At 36.9% G+C, this 16,457-nt stretch overlaps 1 pseudogene; it reads right to left on the bottom strand.

Annotated features, from left to right (window-relative positions):
• LOC143680219 (large ribosomal subunit protein uL11 pseudogene) overlaps positions 1 to 15,920 on the bottom strand; it is a 33,796-nt pseudogene extending 17,876 nt beyond the window's left edge.
• Positions 15,921 to 16,457: the final 537 nt, after the last annotated feature.

Here is a 16,457-nt window from a genome sequence, read left to right as displayed (position 1 = left end):
CCAGCTGCATCATGTCCATCAAAAGGCAACAATGTTTTAGAACTCTTACCCTAAAGAATGTTTGTATCACTTACATTCTGTTTTAGAATCTATCTCATTTATCACATCTCATTGGAAGCTTTCCTGTGTTGTAAAAATGAAAAAAAATAGGAAACACTTTCTTCCATCACTAGTGTTGTTTCTCCTTTTTAAAATTGTCTACTTGTGCTGTCTCCAGTTCTTCATTTCTCATTTATCAGCTCACTCCCACCTGGGTTCCACCTCCACAACTCCACTGACACCACAGCTTATATACTGTCAAATTCAATGGATTTGTTACTCACCTCATTCAGTCTTTCATCAGAGTTTGACACAGCTGAGCACTCCTTTTTCTTGAAAAAGCTCTTGACTTTTTTCCCTACCTCATGGTCTTTTCCTTCTCAATCTGCTTTGCTGATTCCTCCAACCGATACTGAATTGTAGAGTTCTTTGGGTCTTAAAAGCGTCCTAATATCTTCCCTTTCCATATGCAATTGAACTAAAGTCATCATTCTCTTGGGGTGACTACTATAGATATGTGTTCAACTCCCATATCTGCATTTCTATCACAGACTTCCCAGCTCCAGATTCCCACATTTAATTTCCTCTCTAAGACCTCAAGTTAGATATTTTACCAACATTTCAAACTTAAAAGGTCCAAAATAGAGCTCTTGATTTTCCCCATGAATGCTGTTCCTTATCTGCATCCCAAACTTCCCTATCACAGTAGATGTAATCTCAATCTATGCTTGCTCAAGGTAAAAATCTAGGAGTCATAATTGATTTTTCCCTATCTCACAGCCCCCATATACAATCCATCAGGAAATGTCATTGATTCTCTAAACTGTATCTTCATCCTCCCTGTTTCTCACTATCTCCTCTATGGAAATAACATAGTGACTTATGGGACTATAGTCTTTTTCATCTATGTTGTGCTTTTTATAATCATAATCTCATAAGAAATGGGATCTTATTCAAGGTAAGTAATGTGATCAAGTTTATAGTAAATAGTGCAGGTGAAATGCAAAACTAATTCTTAGAAGTATATGAACAAAAGATAACTTGCATTTTCAATTAATGGTGTTAACCATTTTCCACATTTATCTCTGTTTTGATTTGTTAATGCTGTCAATGCAATATTCCAGAAATGGGTTGGCGTTTATAAAGGGAATTTATTAAGCTGGAGGTTTACAGTTCTAAGGTCATAAATATGTCCAAGCTAAGGCATCCACAGAAAGATATCTTGACTTCAGAAAGGGTCAATGATGTTCGGGGTTTCTCTGTCAGCTGGAAAGCACATGGCTATGTCTGCTTGCCTTCTCTCATTTCAAACAGCTTCCTGGGGGCATTTTCTTCCTAAATCTCCTAATGCCTCTCTTCATTTTGGCTCTGAAGCTTTCTCCAAAATGGTTCCCTCTTGAAGGACTCCCGTAAACAACCCTACCTTGACTGGGTAGAGACACAGCTCCATAGAAACTACCTAATCAAAAGTCCCAACTGCAATTGGTGGTTGACATCCCCATGGAAACAACTTAATCAAAAAGATCCCACCCAACAATATTGAATCAGGATTAAAGAACATGGCTTTTCTGAGGTATACAACAGTGTCTACTGGCACAATCTCATTTAATCTTAATAACAGGAAAATATTATTGTTGTTATACTACAAATAAAACTTAAAGGTATTAGTTCAGTTGCCCCAAGTTAGTATTCTCTTCGCTTCCAGTTTCACCTTCCTATTTCATCACTGTAGCTTCTTAACAGCACTGTAGAAAGTTTTCAAAAAAATAATTCTCATTATATCATTCCTCTGCCTAAAATCCTTTAACAGTTAGAGTTGGTTACAGAATAAAGTCCTTATCAGAGAATTTAGCTGCTTTTATGATCTGGTCCTTGACTATCTTTCCAACTTCCTTTGCTCCCAACTCCCACCACGTCTCCTGGATTGCAACCGTATTAGCTGCATTAGAGTTTGAGTTTGAACAGGCTCTGTTCTTTCTTTCCCCCATGCCTTTATCCAAGCTGTTGCCTCTTTGAGCATTGTTCCCACATAGAGTGAGCATTCTGGTTGCCTTGCAGCCATTTGTTTTTGTTGTTTTCAACAGCTACTTCCATTTTTGTTTAAATATCCATATATCCCTGGTGCTGTGAGTTGAGCTTGTGGATTAGATTTTGGCTCCTCAGTATGATTTTACACCCTGGTTGCAGTTGGTTTAGGCGATTCAGTTATAGCCAGCACGCAACCATAGAGTGAGGTTTATGTGAGAAAGAACCCGTGACTCTTCTGAGGGGGTTCTGGAATTGACATGCTTTCTTTCTCTCTTGTCATTAATTGCTAACTTGATAGCCATCCTGAGAACATGAGGGAAAATGAATCTTCAACTGAAGCTTGACACTGTGGAAGACAGAAAAAGGGAAGGAAGACATCAGGACCTTAACAACATCATTGAGCACAAACCGACACTGCAGCTCACTTTATCTCTGGACCTTCCAATTACGTGTGCCTTTGAATTACCTTTATAGATTTGTCTGCTGCTTGCAACTGAAAGCAGCTGTTACAACACAATTTACCATCTGAATATCCTCTATTGAAAATCATGCCTTCCTCAAACTCTCAGGTAAAGTTGAATATTTTTTTTCCTCCATATTCCCAGTTTCTTCTGTATACCTCTATCAAAGCCCACATTACATTGCTTTAATTATTAGCCTGCTTCCCACAAAAGGCAAAGCACATGGTTTCATGTGAAACTATTGGTTTGGTATGTAATAAAGGAGTGGTAGGGCAAACTCCACCTTTACCGGGTCTACAGGATGTGATCTCATACAGCAAACCTGCTTTTCTCTTAAGCCAGTCCGTCTCCAGTAACTTCCCATTCCAAAGAGATACATCACTTTCATCATTGGAAAAGGAAGAACCCAAAAGAAGACAAAATATATTGCATTAGAGGAGCATTATCCTGGGTACCTATGATAGAAGAATTAGACACAAAATGTCTTTCATCATCTCCTCATATCTCACACATACCTAATCTAATCCTTAAATGGTTTCTCTGCAGTCAGAGTGAGATCTTTCAAACTGTTACTAATTATAAACTCCTTCAGAGGCAAAGTGTTTACACTCAGTGTGAACAGGCAAGTACTTGAGCCCACACAACCTCCTTGGCCCCAGGGCAAGCACTTCTGACTGAAATGCTTTCTCTAACAGTCAGCATGATCAAAACGGAAACTGGAATTGAGTGAACCATGCAGAAAACCTTGTTTCGATATTCAAGTTTTCTCTAGTTTATAAAGTGTGCAGAAAATTAGTGGAAAATAAATGCACTTCACTACAACCTGACATAACAATCTTCAGTCCTTATCTTTGTCCTGTTATTTAGAGTATATTTGTATTATACCAAATATACCAAATCACTACTTGAATATATCATTTTGATAAAAGTGAAAACTGAGATTAAAAAATAACTTAAAAATATCCATTTTGACTTCTCCTTTTCCCCTTCTCTTAGATTGAAGCCAACAGAATTTCTGCCTTTGAATCTAGATGTACATTTTTGAATATCAGTTTTCATCTATATGTTTATTTAAATGTCTGTGTGCGCTTTTGAAACTATTATGTACTCCAGAAAAGCCATTTTCTTTCAATCCGAATCCAATCTTGTGGCGGCAGCCATGTTCTTTTAATCTTGATCCACTATTGTAGGGTGAGGCCTCTTGATTAGTTGCTTCCATGGAGACATGACACACCCAATTGTGAGTGTCACCTTTTGATTGGATATGGCCCCACCCATTCAGGGTAGGTCTTAATTAGTTTACTAGAGTCCTTTTAAGAGAGGAATATTTTGGAGAAAGCCCAGATGCAGATGTTTAATGCTTGGAGGCAGGCAAAAGCTCAGAGAGGAGGCCACTGGAACCAAGACCAGAAATCAGTGAAACCCAGGGGAGAAGGGTCAGCAGACATTGCCATGTGCCATCCCATGTGACATAGAAGCCCTGGATGGAAATCAGCCTGTTTTGAGTGAAGTAATCCTCTGGTTGAGGTCATAATTTGGACATTTTCATGGTCTTAGAACTGTGAATTTGTAATCTAATAAATCCTCTTTGTAAAAGCTGATCCATTTTCTGGTGTATTGCATTCTGATGCTTTTTTTTTTAACTTTTTAAATTGTATAGTATAACATATATACAAACCGAAGAAAGAAAAAAGCAATAGTTTTCAAAGCACTCTCCAAAAAGTGGTTACGGGGGTGGGCCACAGTGGCTCAGCAGGCAGAGTTCTCACTGGCCATCCTGGAGACCCAGGTTCAATTCCTGGTGCTTGCCTATGCAAAAAAAAGAAAAGAAAAGAAAAAAAATGTAGTTATACCTCATATTAGTGACAGACCCTTCCAATAGCAAAAATTTAGAATTGCCATAACCCAAACAACCCCAATGAGATGTATGGAAAGATCAAAGGTGATGGTGGAATTATGCATAGTAGATAGGACTTGACAAATGAATATGAATGCTGAATCACTAAATTAATATCTCTTTTAGTCTCCAGAATTTTAGAGCAGCTAGAAATAAAAACCTAAAATTGTAACCCATGTCAAAGTCTGAAATATGTTCTACAACTAATTGTGGTGTTGTGCTTTGTAATTTATAGCTTTTTTGTATATAAGTTATTGTTCACATAAAAAAGAAAAAAAGTCGATTGTGATGATAAAAAAGTATTTAAGCCCTCTAGCCTCCTATATTCTGGAGCTAGAAGGAAAACTATGAAAGGATCATATGGTAGCTCATGACACACTCTGGGATCTGTCCTGTAACCTTTTTTTGAAGAGTGCTTTGAAAGCTATTGCTTTTTTATTTCTTTGCTTTGTATATATGTTATACTATACAATAATAAAAGTTTAAAAAAAAAGAAAGATGCTCCTTTTATCTACCTTATCGACAGACAAATAAAATACACAGAATAAAAATAAATAATAGGGGGAACAAATGTTAAAATAAATTTAGATTGAAATGTTAGTGATCAATGAAAGGAAGGGGTAAGGGGTATGGTATGTATGCATTTTTTTCTGTTATCTTTTTATTTCTTTTTCTGGATTGATGCAAATGTTATAAGAAATGATCATGATGATGAATATGCAACTGTGATGACATCGTGAATTACTGATTATATATGTAGAACAGAATGATCATATGTTAAAAATGTTTGTGTTTGTTTGTTGTTATATTTTTTAATTTAAAAATTAATTTCAAAAAAGATGAATGATCACTACACCTTTTCTGCTTGTTCTCATACTTCTCCATTCTTTTTTTCAGTTTCAGCTGATTTTCTTAGATTCATCTTCTATTAACTAAAGGTATTGATTTCCATTGTCCAGCACATGGACATGATCCAACATACTTCTAAATTCTCTCTCAATGTATGTGTAGCTGTAATGATGAGAAAAAAAGTTATCTTTTGAAGAGCACTTACATGTGTTTCAGACACAGTGCCAAGTACTTAAATATATTATCTTATTAAATCCTCTAAGACCTATGAAATGGGTTTTATTGTGCCTGTCTTATATATGAGAAAACCCGAGCATTAACGACATTCAGTATATTACTATTCATGTCAGCCCCTGACTTTGGTAAGGCACCCTGCCTTCAATGGTAGCTGTTGCCCTGTAGTCCTGAGACCCTCATTTTATCCTCTCCATATAAGTCTCCAATCTTCTGCAAAGGTGGCAGAGGATAATTGTTCATTTGCAGAGAGTGAGGGAGGTAGCTGCTTCTTAAATAGAGTTGCAACAAGTCATCTAGTTTACAGTCCCACGTTCATGCCACCTTGACAGGTACCCGGTACTAATAATTTCTGATCCTTTGGGGATCAACAGTGAAAACTCAAGTTGCTTCCAGGTTTTTCTCATGGCCAATTTAGATTTCAATTTTCTTGAGTCTACTTAGTTACCACTCAAGTATCAGCTTTGTGTCTTTAAAAATGTTTCTCTTCTCTCTTTTCCTTCTTTCTCTCCCTCTCCCTTTGAACTACTTTTATTTTGAAATAAAATACACATAATAAAAAGTGAGTAAATATATAGATGCATCAGTGGTAGCCAAAACAATGATCTCCCGAAGATGTCCACACCCTAATTCCCAGAACCTGTGAATGTTGCCTTACCTGGCAAAAGGGGTTTGCAGCATGACTAAGTTAAGACTCTTAAGATGGGCAGATTGTCTTTGATCTTAGTAGACACAATGTAATCACAAGGGTCCTTAAAAGTGAAAGAGGGAGGCAGAAGACAAGGTCAGAATGATGCTACAGGAGAGGCTATTGCTGGTTTTGAAGATGGAAGAAAGGACTATGAGCCAAGGAACCAGACAGGCTCTAGAAACTGGAAAAGGGAATGAAATGAACTCTCCTCTAGAGGCCCCAGAAAGAAATGCAGCCCTACTGACACCTTGATTTTAGCTTGGAGAGACCTGTGTTGGACTTCTGACATCCAAAACTATAAAATAATAAATTCAAGTTGTTTTAATCTACTGTGTTCGTGGGAATTTATTACAGCTGCAATAGAAAACAAACTGAATGCAATATGAGAAATAATTCAAGATCTTATACCATGCAACAATCACCCAAGTCAAAATTCAAAAAATAAATAATTTCCAAGCCCACAGAATAACCCAACGTGTATCTTCTCCTTCTCTGCAACCCCTTCATTAGATGTGTGGTAGTTAGATTCAGTTATCAACTTGGCCAGGTGAAGACAACTAGTTCTGTTGCTGTGGACATGAGCCAATGGTACATGAACCTCATCTGTCACTCATTACATCTACAGTTGGCTAGGAGGCGTGCCTGCTGTAGTGAATGATGTTTGACTTAATTGGCTGGTGCTTAAATGAGAGAGCTCAATATAGCACAGCCCAAGCAGCTCAGCATACCTCATCTTAGCACTTGCAGCTCAGCCCAGGCCTTTGGATGTGCAGAAAGGAATTACCCTGGAGAAAGTTGTTGGAACCCAGAGGCCTGGAGAGAAAGCCAGCAGAGATCACCCTGTGCCTCCCCACGTAAGAAAGAACCTCAGTTGAAAGTTAGCTGCCTTTCCTCTGAAGAACTAATGAAATAAATCCCCTTTTATTAAAAGCCAATCTGTCAGGCAGGCCACGGTAGCTCAACAGGCAAGAATGCTTGCCTGCCATGCCAGAGGACCTGGGTTCAATTCCCGGTGCCTGCCCATGTAAAAGTGAAAAAAAAAAAAAAAAAAGAGCCAATCTGTCTCTGGTGTGTGTCATTCCAGCAGCTAGTGAACTAGAATAGGATGTAACCACTGTCTTGACATTTATATTACACTCTTTTTTGCTTTTGTTTGTATTTCTGCAGCTCATGAAGGCATGCTTAAAATGCAATTTAATTTGTCTAATCTTTTTAACATAATATTAATGGAATCACACTGTAACCATTCGGTAATGTCTTGCTTCTTTAGATCAACATTATATTTATAAGATTCATGCATGCTGCTGCATGTAATTATAGTCATTTTAATTACTGTATTCTTTTATTAAAGTCTGTTTTGTCTGATATAATTGTAGCTATGGTAACTTTCTTTTGATTAGTATCCACATGATATACATTTTTCCATCTTTTTCTTTAAAACTTTCTGTATCCTTATATTTTAGATATGTCTCATATATGCCGACTTTTTAAGCAGTCTAATAATCATAGTCTTTTAGCTGGCATATCTAGTTCACTTATATTTAATGTAGCAAATGTCATTTAAACTTAAGACCATCGTCTAATTTTGTGATTTTTACTTGTATTGCCTTTTCTGTTAATTTTTCCCTGTTCTGTTTTTCATGGTGAAGGGAAAATTACTAAGTAATTTTCATCATTCTATTTTTCTCCCCCATTGGATCGAAAGTTATATATTCTTTTTATTATTATTTTTGATGCATGTTTTAACTTATTCAAATTAAATGTTCCCTAATAAATAGGAAAAGATGTTTATGGGAAACTGGAAAGACCATGTGGACACCATCTGATACTAGCATTACCAAAAGTAAGTCAACAAGATATTTTTAAGATGTGAAGAAATACACAGAGTGCAGTATCACCTATGCAATATCACTAGAAAAAAAATCCCTACTAAATCAGAATCCAGTCAATACAATCAAGCTTCTATGTCTAACTAGCAGTTTACAGGAAATATGGAGAAAAGAAGAAAAATTTAAATGGCAATCAACTGAAACAAGAATGCAGGATATTTTATAGGACAAACCCCAATGTATTCCACTAATTATTCAGGAAAAATTATTCAGGTTAAGGACACTGTAAGAGAACAAAAGTCACTTGGAGAAAAATCAAATACAACGTTTGGGCCCTTGTTTAGGTCCTGATTCTAATAAACCAACTAAAAAATCTCATTTGGGGAACAATCTGGGAAATCTGAATATTGAATTGCATATCAGTGTGATTGTAGGGAATTGAATTCTGTACTCCAGAAAAACATGTTCTTCCTTTTAATCCATTTCTGTGTTATGAACCTGTTGGAAATACAACAGTTGGAAGATGTTATTTTTAGTTAAGGCGCAGCCAACTGAATCAATTGGGCTTTAATCAGATTACTAGAGTCCTTCATAAACAGAATGAAATTCAGGCATGGAGAGAGAAGCCACGAAGAACAGCCAGAAGCTGTAAATCAACTGAACCTGAAAGAGAAAGAGATGCTGCCAGATGCAGGGCTATGTGAGAGAAAAGCCAAGGTCCAAGGATGACAGGCATCCAGCCCCCAAATGCCAGTCTTCCAAGAGAAAGCTTCACCTTGCTGATGCCTCAATTTCACACTTTTCCTAGTCTCAAAACCATAAACCATAAAATTCCCATTGTTTAAGCCAAGTCATTTTATGGCGTTTGTTTTACAGAAAGAAAATTAAGACAATAATATTAAGAAATTAGTATTCATTTATTTGTGATAGTGGTGTATGGATTAAATTTTTTTTAAGTTCTTATCAGTTAAGATGAATACTGAAATATTTGTTGGTAAAAAGATACATTAGCTATGATTATAACAAAAATACTGTACTGCAATAAAAACAAAATGAAGGTGAGGAGTAAATGAGACAAGACAGTCAAAATGTCAATTGCTGGAGTTAGATGATGGATACGAAGTGGTTCATTAAACTATTCTCTCTACTTTTGTGTATGATTGAAAAAATTCTAAAATAAAATGATTTTAAAATCTAGTATTAATCAACAATTTTACTTTTTCACCAAAAATTAACTTCTGAAATCCTATTAGCTTATTATTGGTGCTGTGGCAAATTACCACGAAGTTAGTAACTTAAAAGAACACACATTTATTATCTAACATTTGGAGTTAAGGTCTGGAGGTACAATTCTGGAGTCCATAATGAGTGTCAGCAGGGCTGTGTTCCTTCTGGATATTCTGGAGTAGAATCCACTGCCTCGTCGTTTCTGTCTTCCAGAGACCACCTGTATTTCTTGGCTTGTGACCCTTTTGACAGTACAATTAGCAACTGTAAGTCTCTCTCCTTCTTTTGTTCTCTATTTCTCTTCTGCTTTCACCATTATGTCTCCTTCTCTGACTCTTCGCTTTTCCTTTTTAAAGGAGTTGTGGGTTTACAGAAAAATTGTGCGCAAAATACAGGTTTCCCATTTACCACCCTATTAACAACTTGTTTTACTTCCCTCTTGAAAGAGCCCCTTGTGATTGGATCCCTAATCCAAGGTATGCTCCCTGTTTCAAGAGCCTTAATTTAATCGCACATGCTACTTTTGCCATATAAAGTAGCATAACCGCAGTTTTGAAGGATTAGAACATGGATGTCTTTGGGGGACTATTACTTGGCCAACTAGAGTAACCAAAATGCTGTGTTTAATTCTATATATTATTAATATCACTAAAAGTTATGACTTTTGCTTTATAAAATCACTTTTCATTTAAATTCTCTACCTATGTAGTACTTTCTCTGGCCTTCTTTCTTCCTAGCATCTCTGACTTTCCATCTGAATCATTTTCCATCTGCCTGAGTTGCATCTTTTGGAATTTCTTCTAGAATAATTGGTGAACTGTTGTAGTTTTTTTTCTTGGAAATCTCTTTATTCTACATTAATTCTTAGGAAATGTTTTCACTCAGTATAATCTTCTAGTTAGCAGAAAATTCTTTCAGCATACTGATCATTTCACTGTTTTCTATCTTCTGTTATTGCTGTCAAAATATTCATTTATTGGTCAAGCTTCTATTTCTTTGTTGACAATTTGCCTTTTCTTCTGGCAGCTTTTAAGGATTTTTTGCTTCATCTTTTGTTTTCTGAATTTTCGCTACATATTTCAACGTGTGTTTTCTTTTTATGTACTCTAATTAGTATTCATTGGTTTGGGCTTCTGGAATTTGTGATTGGTATTACATCGGTGTAGGGAAATTCACATGCATCCTTTCCAATATTGCCTCTGTCTCATTCCCTCTCTTCTTATTCTCAAGAATTCCAATTAAACATATGTCGGAACTTCTTAGTGTAACTATCATTACAATTTTTAACAGTGACATTTGCATAGGTTTTAGTGTTTGAATTGTTTTTTATATTGTACTTCCTTAATTTTCCATTGCTGCTACTGCAAATTATCAGAAATTTAGAGCTTAAAACAACTCACATGCATTATTGTATAGTTCTCAAAGTCAGAAGTCTAATGCAGGTCTGCCTGGGCTAAAATCAAGGTGTCGGGAGAGCTGCACTCCTTTTGGGAGAAGAGTCCATTTCATTCCCTTTTCAGGCTCCAGAGGCCACCTGCATTCCTTGGCTCATGGTCCTTTCCTCCACCTTCAAGGGTAATAAGGACTTCTCACATAGCATCTTTCTGACCTTGTGTTCTGCCTCCCTCTTCCACTTTTAAGGAGCCTTGTGGTTACATTGAGCTCACTAAAATAATCCAAGACAATCTGCCATCTCAAGGGTTTTAACTTAATCACATTGCAAAATCCCTTTTGCCAGGTCAGGTAACATAGTCAAAGTTCCTGGGAATTAGAACACACACATCTTTGGGAGGTCATATTTCGGCTACCACAGACACTTATTTTATTCATCTTTTGATATATGTGTATATAAAATAGTTCAAAATGACAGATAGTGAGAAGAAACAGGAGGTAAGAGCAATATTTTGAAAGGTGAAAAGATGCTATATGAATAGCAATTGGTTAAGTAGAACCAGAACAGTTGGATCCCAAACTGGCAGTGAGGAAAGCCAAGAAGCAACCTGAGTTTTCCCACGAGATCCTCAAATGGCCACAGGCCCCACCACGGCCTCCTGTCTTATACCAGGCCTATATTTATCTACCTCTGTCTGTATTTGGGTTTTCAATATCTGATCTTGAGAGAAAAATGTACACTGAAGAACAGAAGCTTGTCCTAGAAGGATCAGGAAGGAGCTGAAGCTGGAATAAACCTGCCAGATAGTGGCAGGTTAATCAAAAGTTTTAGGTGGGGAAATTACATGTTCGTATTTCATCTTTTAAAATACTTCTCTGGACTCAGTGTGGAAAAATGTACAGTAAAAAGTACTTTGAAAGCTGAAACTAAAGAGTATCAGTTTGGTTAATATTGTCAAGTTTTGGATGGAAACCAAATTTCATAATTTGTACATTTTGGACTATGTTTTGACTTACAAACAAACACTGTGACCCTTTATGCTTTCCTAAAGACAATTAAAGTCAAAGTTAGTCATATTTTGAAGACTCATTAGCCCCCATTCTTCTACAAGGAAAATAAACTTGCATAAACAGTGAAAAACCAGAGAAAAAACCTGAATGATAAAAGAAAATCTTCCCGTATTTTGCAGAAAAGCCTTTCCTTTGCTCAACACAGTATATCCTAGTATTATTCAAGCAGACATCAAGTTCACAGGGACACACCAAAAGAGTCATAACTCAGAATGACCCCTGGGGCTTATTTCTTGTTAAATCATATCCTGGTTCTGCTCCATAACTCTGTTTGAATACAACATTTCAGCAGTGATTCATCTTGTCAGTCTGCCAGTAAGGCTTTCCTACAGAGCAAGTGGCATGGACTCACGTACTCCAGCAGGACACACTAAGGACTTCACCCATACTGCCCCGGTTATCTTATTTGCTTCTCAAGAGTAAGTCATATTCTTTTTATCAGAAAGATGCCTCTCTGAGACCAACTGTCATGTAGCAGTGGAAGCTCATTTAAAACACTGAGAAAGCATTATCAGGGGATGACTTTGATCTACATTTTTGGGACCTGGCCTCACTCAATGAGGCAAACTTCCTGAGATTCCTTTGGAGCCTGTTTCTGATGCCCAGGGTGAGGTCCCTCTTTTCACACCCGGCCCGGCCCCTTGGACTGCAGGGCACGTCGGACAGAAGCACGCACACTCCTTTACTGGTGATTCTTGTGCCCTGGTCAATTTTTATGCAATTTTATTGAGATATATTCACATACCATATAGTCCATCCAGAGTGTACAATCAGTGACTCAAAGTATCATCATATAGTTCTGCATTCATTATCACAATCAATTTTAGAATACTTTCATTATTTCAAAAAAAGAAAAAAAGAAAACTTTAAACAACAGATAGCCTTTTCCACTCCCTGTTATTGTTATTATTTTTGCCTTTATTTTATTACTCATCTACCCATACACATTTCTATTGTGAAATATGACATATATACAAAAAAGCAATAAGCTTCAAAGTACATTTTAACAAGTATACAACAGATATCAAAGTTTAGAATGGGTTACAGTTCCACAATTTCAGGCTTTTCCTTCTAGCTGCTCCAAGATGCTAGAGACTAAAAAGGATTATTAATATAATGACTCAGTAGTCATAAATCCTAACTTCTCTATTATAACTCTTCCTTCTCCTTTGATCCTTCTCCCAATTTTTAGGGATATTTCGGTTATGCCCTCTCTATCTCTTTTCATTTTGAAAAGGGTTTCGGCAATGTGGGATGGGGGGATGGAACTGGTTGATGTTCTTGGAGAGACTGGTACCTCTGGGTGTCAGAACTTATCTGGCCTAGGAACCACCTTAAGGTTTAGGTTTATGAAAAGTAAACTTAGTGTGTGCAATTTTTGTAGGCTCTCAGATAAATCTTTGGATGTATTTTAGTGTTCACAGGAATGATGTTGGTTGGGGGTTGGTAAACTGAGTCTTTACAATCAATCACATGGTCATACAATGAAAGCTATATAGTTATATAATCATTATCAAAGGCCAAGGTTACTGGATTGCAGTTAAACAATTTCAGGTATTTCCTTCTAGCTATTCTCATACGGCAGAAACTAAAAAGAAACATCTGTATAATGAGTTAATGGTCATAATCATTAAATCCTAATTTCTCAGTTTCATATCCTCCCTCTCATTTGAGCACTCTTTCAGGGATATCTGGTCAATGACCATTTTCACTTCTCCACGCTAGAAAAGAGTGTTGACCTTAGTAGAGGAATAAAACTAGTCAATATTCTTGGAGAGACTGGTACCGCTGGGTTTCAGGGCTTATCTGACATGGCAACATGGGAGACCTTAAGTTTCTGAAAAAAATAAACTTACTTAGAAAAACTTTTATAGAGTCTTAAGCAGAGCTCAGGGTATTCTTTAGGGTTTTCAGGAATACTGTTTGTTGGAGCTTGGCATATTGTGTAAATTTGCAATATCTGGCTGAAACTTACACAAGTGTAACCTCTAAAACACACTCTTGACTCTCTTGGAATCTCTAAGTCACTGAAACTTAATTGTATTTCATTTCTTTCCCCTCTTTTGATCAAGAAGGAATTCTCAATCCCACAATGCCAGGCCACGTTCATCCTTGGAAATCATGTCCCACATTGCCAGGGAGACTTACACCACTGTGAGTCATGTCCCACACAGGGAAAGGGCAGTGAGTTTATTTGCAGAGTTGGCTTAGAGAGAGGGGCAACATAGGAGCAACAAAACAAATTCTCTAGGGGTGTCTCTTGGGCATAATTATAAATAGGCTAAGCTTCACCATTGCAGAAGTAAGTTTCATAAGGGCAAGTCTCAAGATTGAGGGCTTGGTTGATTAAATTGGGGGTCCCTAATCTTTAGAGAATATCAGGAATTTCCCAGTTGGAGAAGTTTAATAGTTCCACACTTTTCCCCAATCCCTCCAGGGGACATTGGAAATACTGTTTTTATTTTCTGTCCAAAATAGATTTCAATGTATTTTGGGCAGAATAACAACATTTCATTCCCTATTCTAGATTCCATGTAATTATGTTGTTTAATGCTGATTTTCAAAGCTGCAGAACTCTAACTCTGAGTCTCAGTTGTCATACAAATGTCCCAAATTCCATGGAACTATCGGGTTATATAGAAAGATTTTGCTCTAACAATTTCAGAGATTTTACCCAAGACATCACTGTTATTGTGTTCTCACCTTTTTCTCCGCCATCCCCATCTCCACCCAGTACTCAGATTTGATGTCCATGAAGAGCTAAGCACAAGCCATGATAATAATAGTCAATATTTACTGAGTTATTATGTATCAGAGACTGTTCAAAGTGGTTTCTATACATCAATTCATTTAATCCCTACAATTACCCTATAAGATAAATAGGGAAGTTCTCATTTTTACAAATAAGGAAACCGGGATATATGGTCAAGTAATAATCCATGGCCAAAGCTTGTATGTGGTCAAGTTGAAATTTTTACCTTCACTGTTAACCATCAAGCTACAGCTCGCAAGTCCGTATTTTTAACCTCTATACTACAAACATTCTTATGTACTTGAACCCAACTTTCTACCTTAATATTTAGGATTATGTTTTATAATGTGCCCTTTTTTTAGGAGACTTCTAGTTACCCATAAAAGAGGGCCCTAGTGGACACATCCTACCAGTTTATGAGTCCCAGAAGACATAGCTGAATTGCAGTGACCCTGGCTTAACCTCATTCTGGGATCCTTATTTTCCCCAACTCCTGATCACCAGCAGCTCCACAGTTCTTCCCACCCTTCCATCATCTCTGTCAAGTTGAAATAACATCTTGAGTTTTTGCTTCTCCAACTTGATGTCCATATTGAGATCACATTCTTTCTCCAACTGGAGATGAGTGAAGTCAGAGAGCAAAGAAGGAAACGTCCCTGTTCACTGGGTCAGAAATAAGGAACTGAAGATAATCTTCCCCACACAAGTATTTCATGGAGGCTTGGTTGGCAGTAAGGATCATGTATTCTTTTTCTTTTTCTTTTTCTTTTTTATATGTTGTATGGCGCAGTCACATTTCATTTTTTTTTCCCATCTTGGAGTATCCCGCTATTGTGGCATCATTTGTTGATTTTTTTTTTTTTTTTTTTGGTTTGGTTTCTTCATTTGTTTATTTTGCTTGTTTGGGAAGTGTGTGGGCAGGGAATTGAGCCTGGGTCTCCCGCATGGCGGGCAAGAATTCTACCACTGAACTATCCTTGTACTCCCGACCATGTATTCTTAAGATCTAAATTTCCAAGCTGCAATTGAAAGTTTCTCCCTTAGAGAGAAATGACTGAGCCAAATCCAGGGAGCCATTTCTTGAATCACCCTTCTCTTACTTACATATAGCCATCAAATTCTACCTTTAAATTATTGTTGGATCCTCAATAATTTTGGAAAGTCCCCCTCATCTCTCACCTGAATTACTGAAAATATAGCCTACCTAGTTTACCAACCTCCTATTCCTCCACCTCTGTCCATTTCATTCTTCACACTCTCTCCAAAGAATCCTTACATAATGCAAATATACTCAAGTTACCTCCATGCATAAAATCCTTCAGTGACTCTCCATTGCTCTTGGGATAAATCAGATTACTTCAACTTTGCTTTCAATGATCTGATCCAAGTTTATTTTTCCAGACTCATCTTTCATCATCTCTTCTAACAGTGGCCCCACATTCTCCTCCATCCTCCCACTCATAACCTCTCTTTGTTCTGCTAAGGTATTATAATTTTTTCTTGCCTTCTGTTTGTACATCTTTTATCCACATTCCTCAGTGGCCCTTCTTAAGTGACAGGCTAAGCCTTCAATATATGGTGTGCTTCAATATCACCTTGTACTTCATTGTTTTCATAACTGGCTGCATTTAGGTTGCTATTTATTGTATGGTTTGAATCTATGGCTAACCTGTAAGCTACCCAGGAACAGAGACTACTTTATTATGACAACTATTGTATCCCCAGCACCTGTTACAGTGCCAGGAAAATAAAAGGGATTTGATAATAATTTATTAAATGAATGAGCACATGAGTAATCTGTTATATCATGAGCCAAGGAAGTTTTCATTGGTCTATTTGGAAGGTAAACTGTCAAATAACTTCTGGAACAGTTTGTTAATAATTTTGCATTTGCTGCATATTGCCTATTTGTTTATTTAGAAATGTAAAGTATTTTTACTCAATCATTTGTTTCCAACCTCCTTAAGGTTGCTTTTAAATATCTTAT

This window comes from Tamandua tetradactyla, chromosome 4 (assembly GCF_023851605.1).
Source record: "Tamandua tetradactyla isolate mTamTet1 chromosome 4, mTamTet1.pri, whole genome shotgun sequence".
Taxonomy (NCBI): Eukaryota; Metazoa; Chordata; class Mammalia; order Pilosa; family Myrmecophagidae; genus Tamandua; species Tamandua tetradactyla.
Note: the sequence above shows the minus strand (reverse complement) of the source record. Positions and strands in the feature narration are given on the sequence as shown.